Genomic DNA, 13638 nt, shown 5'->3' on the forward strand with positions numbered 1-13638 from the left:
CAGTCTCGTTTCTAGTCTACCTCCGTCTGTTACGTGCACTACATGATGCTACCGCTTATGACGGGTGTTAAACGAAAGTGTAAGCCTGTTGCGGCCGATATGCACGCTACATGCATCAGACATTGCCATGCCGGTAGGTCTTCTGCATAAGACTGTCTCGTCACCGCCACGGACGTATGCACAAGAAAATGGCTATTTTTACATTATCTTCACCTCGTGCACCCGGTCAATGTGTTGGTGGTCTGAAATTACCGATCACACGCTGTAACTAGTCAGAAATAGACTCCTATCCCCCGCTACCCCTACCTTTCGACTTTTCTCTACTTAGCTTAAACGATTGTATACGTGTATGAGAGTCAGCCGCCAACATTGAGACTACTACTAGAACCGGCCCATCATGCATATTTTTTTTTTTACTTTTATTGGTTTGTAGCTGCCGGCCTGTATGTTTGATGTGTACGTGTTTCGCGACACGCTTCGTCGAACTAAAATATACATACCCATTCTGTTTAACGCACATCTAAATGGGGTCTCTCTAAGCCGTACGGTGTAGTGTAGTGTCACCATGTGAGTAGATGGCCGACACACGACCTTTACCACCAGACGATGATGGCTCAAAACGTTGTCAAATTTGACAGGTGTAGCTGACCTAGTTATGGCAATCTATTTTTTGTCGATCAGAAAAAAGCCGGAAACATGCTCAGTAAAAACACAGTTGCTTACGTAGCATGGGTGTAGGAAGAGGTACGCATATGTTATGTTCCTTTTAATATAGGATGCCATCACAATTTCATCATCCTATTCTTTCATTGTTATCCTATTAAATTGAACGTATTTACGGTACTTTTAACTCAACAAATATCATTTGTGATATTATTTATATATATCATGGACGGTATTAAACTTTTCAACCTTTTGAGGTTATATTTATGTTTGTGCTGTTTACTTTATTATTATTTATTCCAATTAAGTTCAAAGAACTTAATGAAATGAATGAACACTACAAACCACAGCAATAAACATAATACAATGTCATAGCAATGTAATAACTTGTTATCGACTCATGTTCAATGACAGCTGCCAGTTGCAGTTTATCGTTTAAGGACCCTTCCATATAAACAAATATTTCATTCCAAGGATTAATGTACCGATACACACAGGAACACAGGACCCTTGATAGGTTGCTTTCGGCTAGTGTCTCAACGGAAATAAAATAATGCCTAACAAAAGTACCTGTCTCCTTCAAGCGTTGGACAAACATCCGACTACCCAAATGCTTCACCCATAGAACTTTATTCCTCTCCAACTTTACGACTGCATAGTTTTATGCTTTATGGAAATCAGACTTATATTTACAGCCAAACCACTTGGGTAGAAAACAAATGGCTATGAACCATAAACAATACGCCACGAACATGCGTACAAACTACCATTACTAGCGAAGCAAAATGTTTCCGCACATTTTCTGATGAATAGTTATGCATGAGACGAAATCGAACACGCGTAAACTTTTCGTATTTTTATGATATTTCTGTTTCATGTTGCTGTATATCCAGTGATTTGTTGATGGGCATCTAGTGATATGATGAAAATAATATGTTCTTCCAGTTAGATAACAACTTAGATTTAAACAACTATGCAGTGTGCATTGTTATTAACATTTAAAAATGTTATGTTGTAATGATTGTAGAAACAAATCAACAAACAAAGCTCAAACAGGCCAATACGGATCTAAATTTATATCCAGTTTTATGTAAGTTGATTAAAAACTTTTCTTCTTCACTTACGTATGTACTCTAAATGATATGTACAACAAACCAGCGATCGAATGCTCGTTATGTTTAGCATCGTTATGAGATAACCCATGTACGTTGCCGAGTAGCTGTAAAATGACGTTTTCTCATATCCGAAGACTGTGCTAATTTGTAACACATGATTTCGACATCTGTCCCGATTGTATGCACATTTGAAGTGAATTGAAAATACTACCAAAGGCAGCTTAGCTTATCTACTGAATAAGTAAGATTTGCTAAAATAATTCATTATAATTGTAGTTGGAGTGGTTGTACATGTCGTGCCGTATTCGATTTCACTCTTCTATTTGTATGTAATCATTTATCAATGTTAGACAACGTAGATAACGATAACCTTAAACCAGTTCTATTGATTTTATTTAGAATCATATTTTTTAAATTCGATTTTTGGGAATCATAAAAAATATGTGCAGTGTTCTAAAAACGAAAAACCACAGATATGTCTATTGCGCCGACAGGAACCGGAAGAAACAGTCCCCAATCGCATCAAGGTCGAAATTCTATCTAGAGCTGTGCCCCCGCCACAGTACTCAAAGCTGAGCAAAAATGAGGGGAACATTTGTAAGCGTGAGTGTGTTGCTAGTTGCTGTTGCGTGTGTCGCGCCCCAGCCAAACCATTTGGTGAAACGCAAAAAAAACATGTGAATCGAGCTCCGTGTCTCAAGGTTAGCCTACATTATTGCGAACTTTGGCGATAACGTCGCGGATACAACCAGGCGCTCAGTGTGTAGAGAACGGTCAAATCGACAGTGGGCCCGAGGGTGGAGAACATCCAAAAATTGAAACCAACACACGCTCACGGTCCCAGTCCGTTTAATCAACATGGCCACCAAAATGTTGGTGTTGTTGGGTGATGGTGTGCAGTAGAAAGAGGAACGCCACACGAAAGGAATTTCGCGAATTATTTCATCTAATTCGGCTCAAATGCTCCCCGACCACGTTCACCCCCCCCCCCCCTCCCTTCACTCAAACCAGCAAAGAATGTTTGTTCGTGCGCCGTTAACGCGCCATCCACTGCTACGCGCCGTCGCGTAGTTGTAAGGTGTAGTGAACTTCTTTTTTCTTGATTTGTGTCTCTTCTTTTGCTCGCTCCTCTCGATCCTGCGATGCAGATCTTCACGCAGATGATCGCCAAATAAAACTTGATACGTGCGAGCCGCAACCGAGGATCGAACAACAAACGGCGGCGCAGTGGGCGACGAACGAAGGGATCCGGTTCTAGATGTCTGTAGTACACACACTATGTGGCCGCACAGCACCAACATACATATATGCGTATGTGTGCGTGCCATTTAAAGCCAATCTCTTTCACTCTCTATCTGCCCGTCTGTCAGACTTCGGAGGTGGTTGGGGTAGATTTAAATGGCCGTCTCACACCAAGGGTACGCGTCTCTTCGCGAAAGCGGCAAACACGTTTGACCCCCCAGTCAGCTATAGCCCCACTCGCTTTACGCCGGCTTCATGGGGAGCTCTCTGGATGGGGAGAAACTCTCCTAGCTCCACAACACACCATCATCAGCGGACACATTTTATAGGAGGTTGTTCTCAGACCGGTGTCTGTTCCGAAGGTTTCCGCGCCGCTATGTTCAATAGTCATGAGAAAGATTCCCACTCTCTCACACATCGTTTGACTTTGCCGGTTCTTTCTCTCGTTCTATCGCGCTGCAACTACCATCAAAACGCACAATCCCCCATCGTCGGAGTCATCATCGCGGGACGAGCGAAACTGCGGACGGGTGCGAGCAGACACAGCTGTGTTATGCGCAAAAATCGGCTGATTTGACCGTGCGCGCCAACGTTCACCTCCGGCAGAAAGGTTCAAGGTGAGAGAGAGACCAGCAGCGAGAAGCGTGACGCGACGAACCAGCACATAGCTCTCAACACGAGAGTGGATGTGCCGTGAAGCGAGGGAATGAGATACTGCGCGCCAACTGGTAACATATCGTCGTGCCCGCACGAACAGCCGTCCCATGTGCTCCGGCAAACTTCTTGGTTAGTCCCATTTAGCGTGGTCAGCATGGTTCATATACTTTGCCATAGGCCTCCCTACACCCACAGAGATCTCTTTTGGATACCTCTACTTCTCTCGCATTGCTTTGTTCCAGTTAGCAAATCTGCCAATGTATGGGTATGTGAGGTTTGCCTACTTTGCGCTTCTCGTACAGCAGAACTTTATTACATTAGGTGTGTCTTTCTTGATTGAGATATACTGATCACTATCGAGACAGTTCGCCGAATTCATTGCCATTTTTTAGATTACAGACGCAAATATAAATCACTCACATAATTCTCACCTCGCTCGATTCACTTGTATATATTCTTGTAAGAAGAATATGATCTTGAAATTATTACAATCCTTCTCTCATCCTCAATCATAATCATTGAGACCGAAACTTTAATTGCGTTTGTCAAATAACAGCTCTAACTAAATTAAATTTCCAAGCAGTCATTGTAATTCAACATCATAAGTTGAAAAAACTGGTCTACTACATTTATTATGGTTCAACAACAACTGAATATATACGCTGTAAAACCTCACAAATCTAAAAAGTTCAAGTATACGAAATAGATATAACCCATAATTGCTCCATAACATTTATAACAACGATTTATAGACAAACTTATATAATTAATTAATTATAACAGCCAAAGTCGTAACAACGCTAGTTTAAATTAAAAAAAAAACTGCAATAGCAAGATCTAGCGCCCAACGTAAGTTTTTTACTATTTCAAATCAATCTATCACCATATCATTTTCATTTGGATACAGCCCACATTTGGCCAAACATCTGATGTTTCTTTAATTTCCATTTTCATCATATTTTACTAAAGGAACTGATTGATGAAACTATTGCATCTAACAGGCAATACTGTTCCTTCAAGTACTGATCTGATCCAGCAAATTGTGGGAGCATCGCGAAAAGAGACCCTGGACAACAAAATCGAAACAAATACATACAGGCTTCCAGCACCCCTTTAATTTCAAGCAATCTCCCTACAAGAAAACAAAAAACTCACACCCAAGGATAACCAGTCATATGAAAACAAGAAGGGAACGAAAAGCAAAAATTGGTCAGTTATAGGTTCGAAAAGGAAAAACGGAAAATTCAAGTTGGGGGCAAGAGAACACATGGAACAAAAGCTTGCCGCCGAAGGGACCACTGAGGTTTAAAGAGCCATTTTAAACACTGTTAAACGAGTTGTCCTTCGAATATGCTTCTTCATATTTCTGTATATCGTACTATTAGTTATCTTCGATGCAGAAACGTATTAGTTAATATCGAACAACAAGGGTATAAATAAAATAATTCAACATCAAAAACGAATGGCAATGGGATGATATGTACGAGGACGTTATATATGCAAGAATATTAATTGGATTTATTTTTAAAATTTTAATTCATTAGAAAGAAGCAAAAACAAGTTACACACTTCCATCATTATTGTACTAAAACCAACAAAAGTAACTCAACAAGATATCATCATTTTATTGTACGCGTCAACATATGACCCTTGTTTTAACTGGCAAGACAAAATTAAAAACCATACAATACTGTGGGTGGCAAACAGCAAAGTCCATTCGGCCAGACGATATGCTCCAGAAAGTTTTGCACCAGTTTATTATACGTCTTCCAGTGCCCCACCCCGCCAATTTTGCTGCAATGGAGGCACAACAACGAACATAAAGCAGATAACTATTTCCTTTAACCCTTTACCGGTTAGGGTCGGTCCCTTTTTATTCCCGAAACAGCTTGAGTCAGTAGCAGACAGAGAAACGGCGCACAGGGAATCCGCGGAAAGAAAAGGTGCATCACGATGCACATCACACAACCCACCCGATATACACTTCATCATTCGTTTACTAGTCACCATAGCAAGACGTAGCCTTCGTCATACGTCGCTGCTTACCACCTTGCGTCTTTCCACCACTATGCTCAAGGTAAACCATTCATTGCACCAGGAGCGCACAGAAACCCAGCGAAAAGAACGAGAGAACCACTGAACCAATCGGGAGAGCGAGATGAACATAGTAAAATTTCTGTCGAGTAAAAGTTTTTTTGTTTGTAAATATCTTAAAGCAAAGTGCCTCAGTTTACCGCAATCTGGACAGAATCATACATGCTTGAAATGTATCCCAAATGATGATCTGCTCCAAACGGATAATACACGTATAACAAATATTCGTGATATAATAATTGAAATAAAGTACTTGGTTCGATAAGAATAATTATACAATTATTCCCAGAATACTTAAATGCTGTTTAAATGGTAAAACAAAGCCATTCGTCGCCAATGGAAGCATTTATATTAACAACTGGTTGGAAATATACGTCGGATTCAGATGAGACTTTACATGGCTGGAAGGTATATGTTAATGCAACTGTGGCTTCCCACTTCACCATACTAGCTCACTGATGCAATCACCAAAACGACGGGACGAGCGGAAGACGAGCGGATAGATAGACAGACAAGCAGGCAGCGTCGGACAGTCGACAGACAACGAACCGATGAAAAGATGGTCCGAAGACTGCAGCAATAATGTACTATGCATAGGTTCCGATTCGTTTGTCCAATGATTATGTTTTTCCTTTCACTCGCTCGCACAAGTATACTACTATAGAGGCGCAAGCAAGGTGGTAGAGTTCAGGATGTGTTCAAAAGTTGACCAACCGCTAACGCCAGGGACGATGGGTGAGCGATGCGAAGAGCTCCATTAAGGCAGACTATGACGGCCGTCACTGTAACCAACCACCGATCTTTCCTCAGTTCAACTGCAACCAACGACACATGCATATACGCACACACACACACATACACACACACAGATATGCAATGCACATCCGATACTGCAGAGCAAAAGTAACCTCAACCCGCTTAAAACCCCCACCACAGTCGAGAGAATCGTCGTAAAAACGGGAGTAGTACAACAGCACTACTGCTGTACACAGCTGCAACGCCCGACAAATATGCCCTGTCTCTTTTTTATCCATTCGCAATCGTTCGCCACGCGCATGTCCGCGACGAAATGCATTTCACGAAGTGCAGCAGACATTCGCTTCCTCTTGCCCATCCCTTAGTCTAACTACCTACTACTCACTCAACCCACATACGGTTTGGGGCGATAAACGCTACGGGCCGCACACTAGCGCAGACAGATCACCCGAGTCGATAGGGTGGAAGGTTGGCTGGCAGGCTGGCTGGTTGGCTGGCTGGCTGGCTGACTGGCTGGCTGGCTGGCTGGCTGGATTGCTGCCTGGCTGGATGGTCGGTCAGTTAAAAGCAGACATGCAATTTTTACGCTCTCGTGTCCCCCCTCATCTCACACCGCCTTACCTCTTCCCAATGAATCATCAACGATGCAAGTGCGGGTGAACGAGCCAAAGAACATACTAAATATGTATTGCAGTCTGCATTTCGGGGAGAGCTGCTTCACTCTACAGCGAATGTATATGAACATGCATAGCTATATACGTATATGAGCACTTATGTGCGTTTGCGCGTGTTGATGACCTACTTTTACACCGGCAGTAGATGCGCGCGCGTCCCTTGCCCGGCGTTTTTGCCGTTTCATCCGGGGTCTGAGACGTCTTTTGAGTTTGCATTGAACAGTCTCTTTTGCACCCTCGGTGTTTGAGGAACAAAAGTACTGCTTACACTTTCGTATGTAGCTACAATTGTCGCCTTAATATTCTGCTGCATCTGGAACTGCATATCAAGCTATTTTCGTGCAAGAACATTTAAACCTTTGAATAATACTGTTATATATAAACTTTAAAATGTACAAAAAACACCTTTCCATTCCAAAAAATTTTCCTTTCCATTTACAATCAATGCCAATTGAGTAACAGAAACATATAAAATACACAAGAAATAAACTAGTATGATAATATGAAATAATATACATGAAATGAGTTTTTATACATTAAATTCATATCCAACAATATTTACAAACAAACAAAATTAATCAAATGAAACACGTTTGGCGTGGTTTAGACACATTTTCACTCAAAAAATATTCAATTATTATACATGTACTAAAAACAAGGAGTATAATCTTTACAAGCTCGAAATATTGTTCAGATTTATTTCAATAAAAAGATTTAAAATAACACTGATTAAAACGTCAAAAAACCACTGAATAAACGGCACAACCCCATTCCTGCAACAATTCTTGAGAAATTACTTTATTTCCATCGCTGTAGTCCCATGGGACAAACGCAACAGACGATATCGTCCACCGAAATTGTCTCTCCGTGGTTCGCGAAGTGACAAAATAAGATCGCATTGCTTTTGCCAATCTAAAAATTACCACAGAAACAAGCAGTGAAAAAAAACAAACAGAAACAAACACGGGCAGAAAATGGTAACGTTAACTCAACAAGTTTCTTCTTAGCGCAGACGGAAGATTCACTTCCTGTACTAATGACAGAATTTGCAATGGGAGGTGGTGAAAGATTGGGAGCAGCATTCGACAAATAGGCCATGGCGAAATTTAGCACTAATATCAACAGAAGCACAGCTCGCGAAGGAATCAACCCCACTTCCACTCAGGGTAGCGGTTGTACTATGCCTGTAGGTGCCGGCAGAATGGTTGGAGTTTCCGTGTTGCTTCCTCAAGGCTGAATCAGTTTAAAGATAGCATCGCTTGAGGCAGTCGTTTACATACACGCGGTAAAAGTTTTCTTCAGCAGACGGCAACGAATACTGTAGACTATGTCCGTGAAGCAAGAATGAGTGTAGCGAGAAATAACATCCCCCAGTGTGCAAAAATCTAAAGAAAGCAAAGTCGGATTGAAGCAATTGCGATTTAGTGCTCATCCAAGCTGTAATAAAAATGAACAATCAAAACACGTATAAAGTCAAGAGCACGCAAGTGGATAGAGTAAATTCCTGTTTGATTTGGTTAAAAAATCTACCAGAAACGTTTATGTTATGAACAGAATACAATAGAATAGAGTACTAATCGATAAGATTATAATTAAACATATGAAATATTCATTTTTAATAAATGACCAGCACATTTTTTACATGTTTTACTAACATTTTGTTATACATTCAAAACTGAAAGATAATTAAAAAAAATTCACATAAGTTTGCTATCTACCACTTTCGACCCAAAACTGACATCTTTCAGGGGAATAAAAACTATACGCTAAAACTAATTAATATTGAAACTGTAGTAGTGGGATGGTTAAGGCAGAAAACATAAAACTTTTCTTATTCACACGATTAATTATGCAATTTAAATTACCATTGCAAATTGCCTTTTCTTTCCCACCATAGCCTGTAGCGAACTATGCCAGATAGGCTAAAACAGGAAGTATTTGTGCATTACGTGCAATTACGGTCATCGTTTAATTGTGTGATTTGCTGCACAAAAACAATACCTCCTCATCCTGGCTAGACACAACAACTTTGCTTATAGATATTAAGCAAAAAAGAAAATAATCTTGAAAATAACCAACGTTGTACTACAAACCACCGATACATCCTAGCGACAACGGCTATTTTCGTATCCACTACGATGTCGCTTCCGTCTTCTCATACCACTGTGCAGGTGGAACACAGTCTGAAGAAAATATTGCCGACTTGTGACTCAGACCTTCGGCAAGTCAAGCTCCTCACATCGACTGTCTTTTATTTGTTGGAAAGTGTCTCAAACATGGCCGATTATGTTTACACACAAGACACATCCGAACAGCGCACAATCCTGTGCTACTGAACTATTTTAACACACTGTGTGTTTATCGTTTGTTCTTTAATATTCCTCCCCGTGAATGGGACCCGGTTACACTGCCGTTCGAATACTACGAGACCGTGACAGGTGGCGCCTCGCGGAATACACCAAAAATCTACGTAACCACAAAGCTGTCTCGTTACTCAGCTCGTTCAGTCAAAAATATAAAATAACAGCTAACGAACAGTCACGGACCTCCACACGCACCGCTGTTCGCCGTCCTCCGACTTGCACTTCCGAGCCAGACAGCACAATCTTCTTCGAGCGTTTGCTGTTAGTGGGCGTATGTATAATATTCGCACACGCTCGAAACAATGTGTGGGTTGCATCAGATTATTTAACCGTCGCGACAAAACGTCGGCACAGTTTGCTGACCATCCGTGGAAATATTTACTACCGTTTATGTGTCAGACAGTAACAATAAGACAACTCGCCCTCCAAGCAAGAAATTGCAAGGATATTGAACAGACGATTTTGATTACCCTATAAATGATTTTGGAGAACATTGGCACATACATTTCAAATACTCCACGCTCCTCAACTAAAAATATGGCAAGTATGAAAGATAAAAAGATGTTTGAAACATTAAATCAGAATACTATACGCTTTGGAAATACGTAGGTGGTCACAGAAAACAACGAATGACAATAAGTTAAACGAAGAAATCACGTTCATTCAAAAACAAACCCACCATCGAATGACACACGGCTGCCCTCGCAAAGTAGACACTACAATCGGTACACACGTGCGTGACTCATAGCGTGTGGAGTATGGACCTTCTCAAATCTAATTGGAACAGGTATAACGCGATCAAGTCAATGGGAAACATATTACACACGTTTTGCAAAGCCAATACGAACGCAACAGGTTTCGCTAGGCAGACAATCTCTCATCGTGCAGCATGGTTTTAAAGACCAACAGGTACTATAAAATGTTTTTTTAAACGTTGACTGTTAAAATCTCCGCGTGTTAAACATTCAACAATTCTGTTATATGAACATTATGATGAACTCATTATAACTTTTTGCAAGGCAGTTAATACTACTTTTTGGACGTTTTGGGCCTATACAGGCTTCCTAAACTTATGTGTACCACGCTACGGGATTATTGTCAGCATTTGCAACGGGAGGGTTCGTTGCGGTCCGGTCTTGCAGGAACCGGCGCATTTAACGAAATAGATGATCGAGCCCGCGATTTGACACATAGTGGACATATATTTAATTCATTTCTTGAGACTGAAAACGATTTTCTGATGTATCTCTTCAAATTCATTCACATACTTGAATCAGCAACATGAACGTCTAAAACTATAGTCTATATAGTCTAAAACTTTCTAAATCTGGCCTGCGAGGGTGGGCTCTCTATTTATGAGAAATGATTCTATTGCTAAACTTAATGTGACAACCACGGGGTTTGAGGAAAGACAGGCCAGTTTCTGTAAACATACCTAGTTCAAATAATCTTAATAATCCTGTACAAGACTGGCATGATCGAATACGGGAGTCACTGATACGTCAAAAAGGAAAGGTAAAAATAAGAAGCTAAGTTTGAATTAAATATATTAATTTAGATTATTTTAGTATATAATATAGATAGTATATTATTTAGTATATCGATCAAAATTTAAAATTTGAGCAAAATGCCATACGTCGGTCTATTCGTACGCCGGTTCGATATTTATTTCGTGCACCGCTTCAAACAACGGCCTACGCAAATATGCCGCGAATGAAAGTGAAATATTACCGCACATTATTGCAAACTTCCAACACAGCTCTCACAGGCGAAACGGTAAGTTGCGAAACGAACGGTGGAGTGCAAAATTTCAAAAATAGATCCGCAGATCATTCAAAACCAGCCCTTGCAGAATTTCTAACTACATTGTCGTTCAGTCCACAACTGGTAGAATTTCAGTAGTTAAGCGAATAATGTTTTATAGCTACAACAACGTTGTCATACATTTTTCAAATCAATGTGCATTTGTAATGACCTACTTTATAGTGTAATGTAGTGTAATTAGACTCCCTAAAGAGACAATCAGTCTGCTTGGGAAACTGTGTCGTACATTTTACTAATATCATTATTAAGAATAGCCTATCTTTTTAATGGTACACACAATTTTCATACCAAATACAAACTTCGCCAACTTGATTGACCCTGGAGCAGGCCATCGACACAAATTGCCTTCAGCACGGCACAGCTGTTTCGGCGATGGTCTTGGTCAAACGACTCATTTCGATGTCGCGACGCGATTACATTTTCGCTCCATCCTCCCCATAGGTTACCGTCTAAATTATACACCTCTGTCCCAACGGCACCGGTATGTTTCTGTAGCGAACATCCAATGACGGCATACATTATTCACCATACGATGAACGTCGACCTTTTCCTATTAGCACGATTGCAATGCAGACTAGCTTGTTAAAAGATTAAAATCAGATTTTTATACAAAAATAATCAGCCAATTTTACGTTCCAGAATAATAGTATATTTTTTAAATGAGAAACCATTTTATATTTTATTGTTTAAAATTTATCAATGAAATTATGTTTATTCTATATTATAAAACCTCTAAATGTGGCTACTCTAATAAAATAACACAAGTTACGCTCCAAAAATCTGCCTGTTGCACAACACATGTTATAAACACGTGTTTTTATTCTGTTCAGCCGGATAACGCCCAACACAGTGCTAACTAACACACACACACAGTCTTACGGGCTATTCACAATACAGCTCCTACCAATACACCACGGCTCCAAGAGCCAACAGCGCTACCCGCGAGAGAGAAAAAGCCGGCGTTCATTCCAGCGTGTGCGCACAATATCATGACGCAAAAAGGCGCCTCCATTCCTGTCATCTCACGTGCACACACCTGACACCTCTACAGGGGGGGTCTAGGTCTCTCCAGCTGGGTGGCTATAGATAGAGTAGTTTGCTTGCACCTAATTTTTACACGCAGACTCGGTAAGCTTTTTGCTAGAAAACTGTACTTTTTCCCTTCGCGAAGCACGGCGTAGTAGCCCAGATAATGGCGCAAAAGCGTGATACCGATAAATCGTACGTTATCGCATACCGGAGTGACAAACACAACCATCAGATATTAATAAGTTTATCGGGCAAAGCATCAAGAATCAGACTAGTAGTAAGAAGCCACTACGTTTATTTCTTGATAATTTTAAACAATAAGCTCTGAAGCATTGAGCTAAACCACAATTAACGAAACTAAACACTCAAAATTATTTGTATCTTGGCTGACCCAAAATACTACACACAATGACACATTTTCTCGCAGTCTTTATCATCATTTATGATAAGCCAAATATCTGCGAGTAAACAAAATCAAGATAAACTATTAGAGATAAATAACTGTAAGAAGGTACTGTGTAACTATACTACACGTTTACACCGGTAAAGCGATTATCGTTATCGTTCACCTAGTACTGATGTAATCTTTGTACTAAGAATAACGGGTGCCATTTAATAACTGGTCTAAGACTTTGTTCAGGTCAGCTGCAATACTATCGGGTGTAGACATTCCTTGGAAAATTCGTCCGATATATGTTATAACAAATCTTAGTACATGCACACATACACATTGATGCCTAAATCAATCGATATTACCCTCAAGAATGCACCACCGTATCGATCGTGTTTGACGTGTTTCAGACAAGGCAAGTTTAAAAGCTGAATCCAACAAGCAACCATTCATGTGCCCAACGTGTCCCTCGTGAGTAAAGTGTACCGGATGGTTTTATGTGTATTCTTTTGATGTATGTGGGTATGTGTCTATCGTAAAACCACAATTTCATCGTTGAAGTGGTTTTGCATCTCTCTCTCTAGCAGCACCCCTCATCGAACAACCGGCCCATGGGTAAACATTGCACACAGCGCACACGTCAATAAACCTCTACACTTCCCAGTCCAGCAAGCCCTTTGGCGCCAACAGCGTTCTTTACCGCCCAGCCCGCCCGTCTCAAAGCTTCGCGCGTTCTGGTAAATTACGACGCTAAATGAAAATGACGCACGCAAGGACAACTCAACGAAAGCATGGGGAGTTTGGAAGTTGCAGTTGCTGAACAATACCAA

General features: G+C 40.7%; 1 protein-coding gene across 6 annotated transcripts in view; it reads right to left on the reverse strand.

Annotated features, from left to right (window-relative positions):
- LOC133393459 (putative uncharacterized protein DDB_G0282129) overlaps positions 1-13638 on the reverse strand; it is a 69312-nt gene that overhangs the window by 47098 nt on the left and 8576 nt on the right. The window lies entirely within an intron of this gene.

This window comes from Anopheles gambiae, chromosome 3, assembly GCF_943734735.2.
Source record: "Anopheles gambiae chromosome 3, idAnoGambNW_F1_1, whole genome shotgun sequence".
In the NCBI taxonomy this organism is placed as follows: domain Eukaryota; kingdom Metazoa; phylum Arthropoda; class Insecta; order Diptera; family Culicidae; genus Anopheles; species Anopheles gambiae.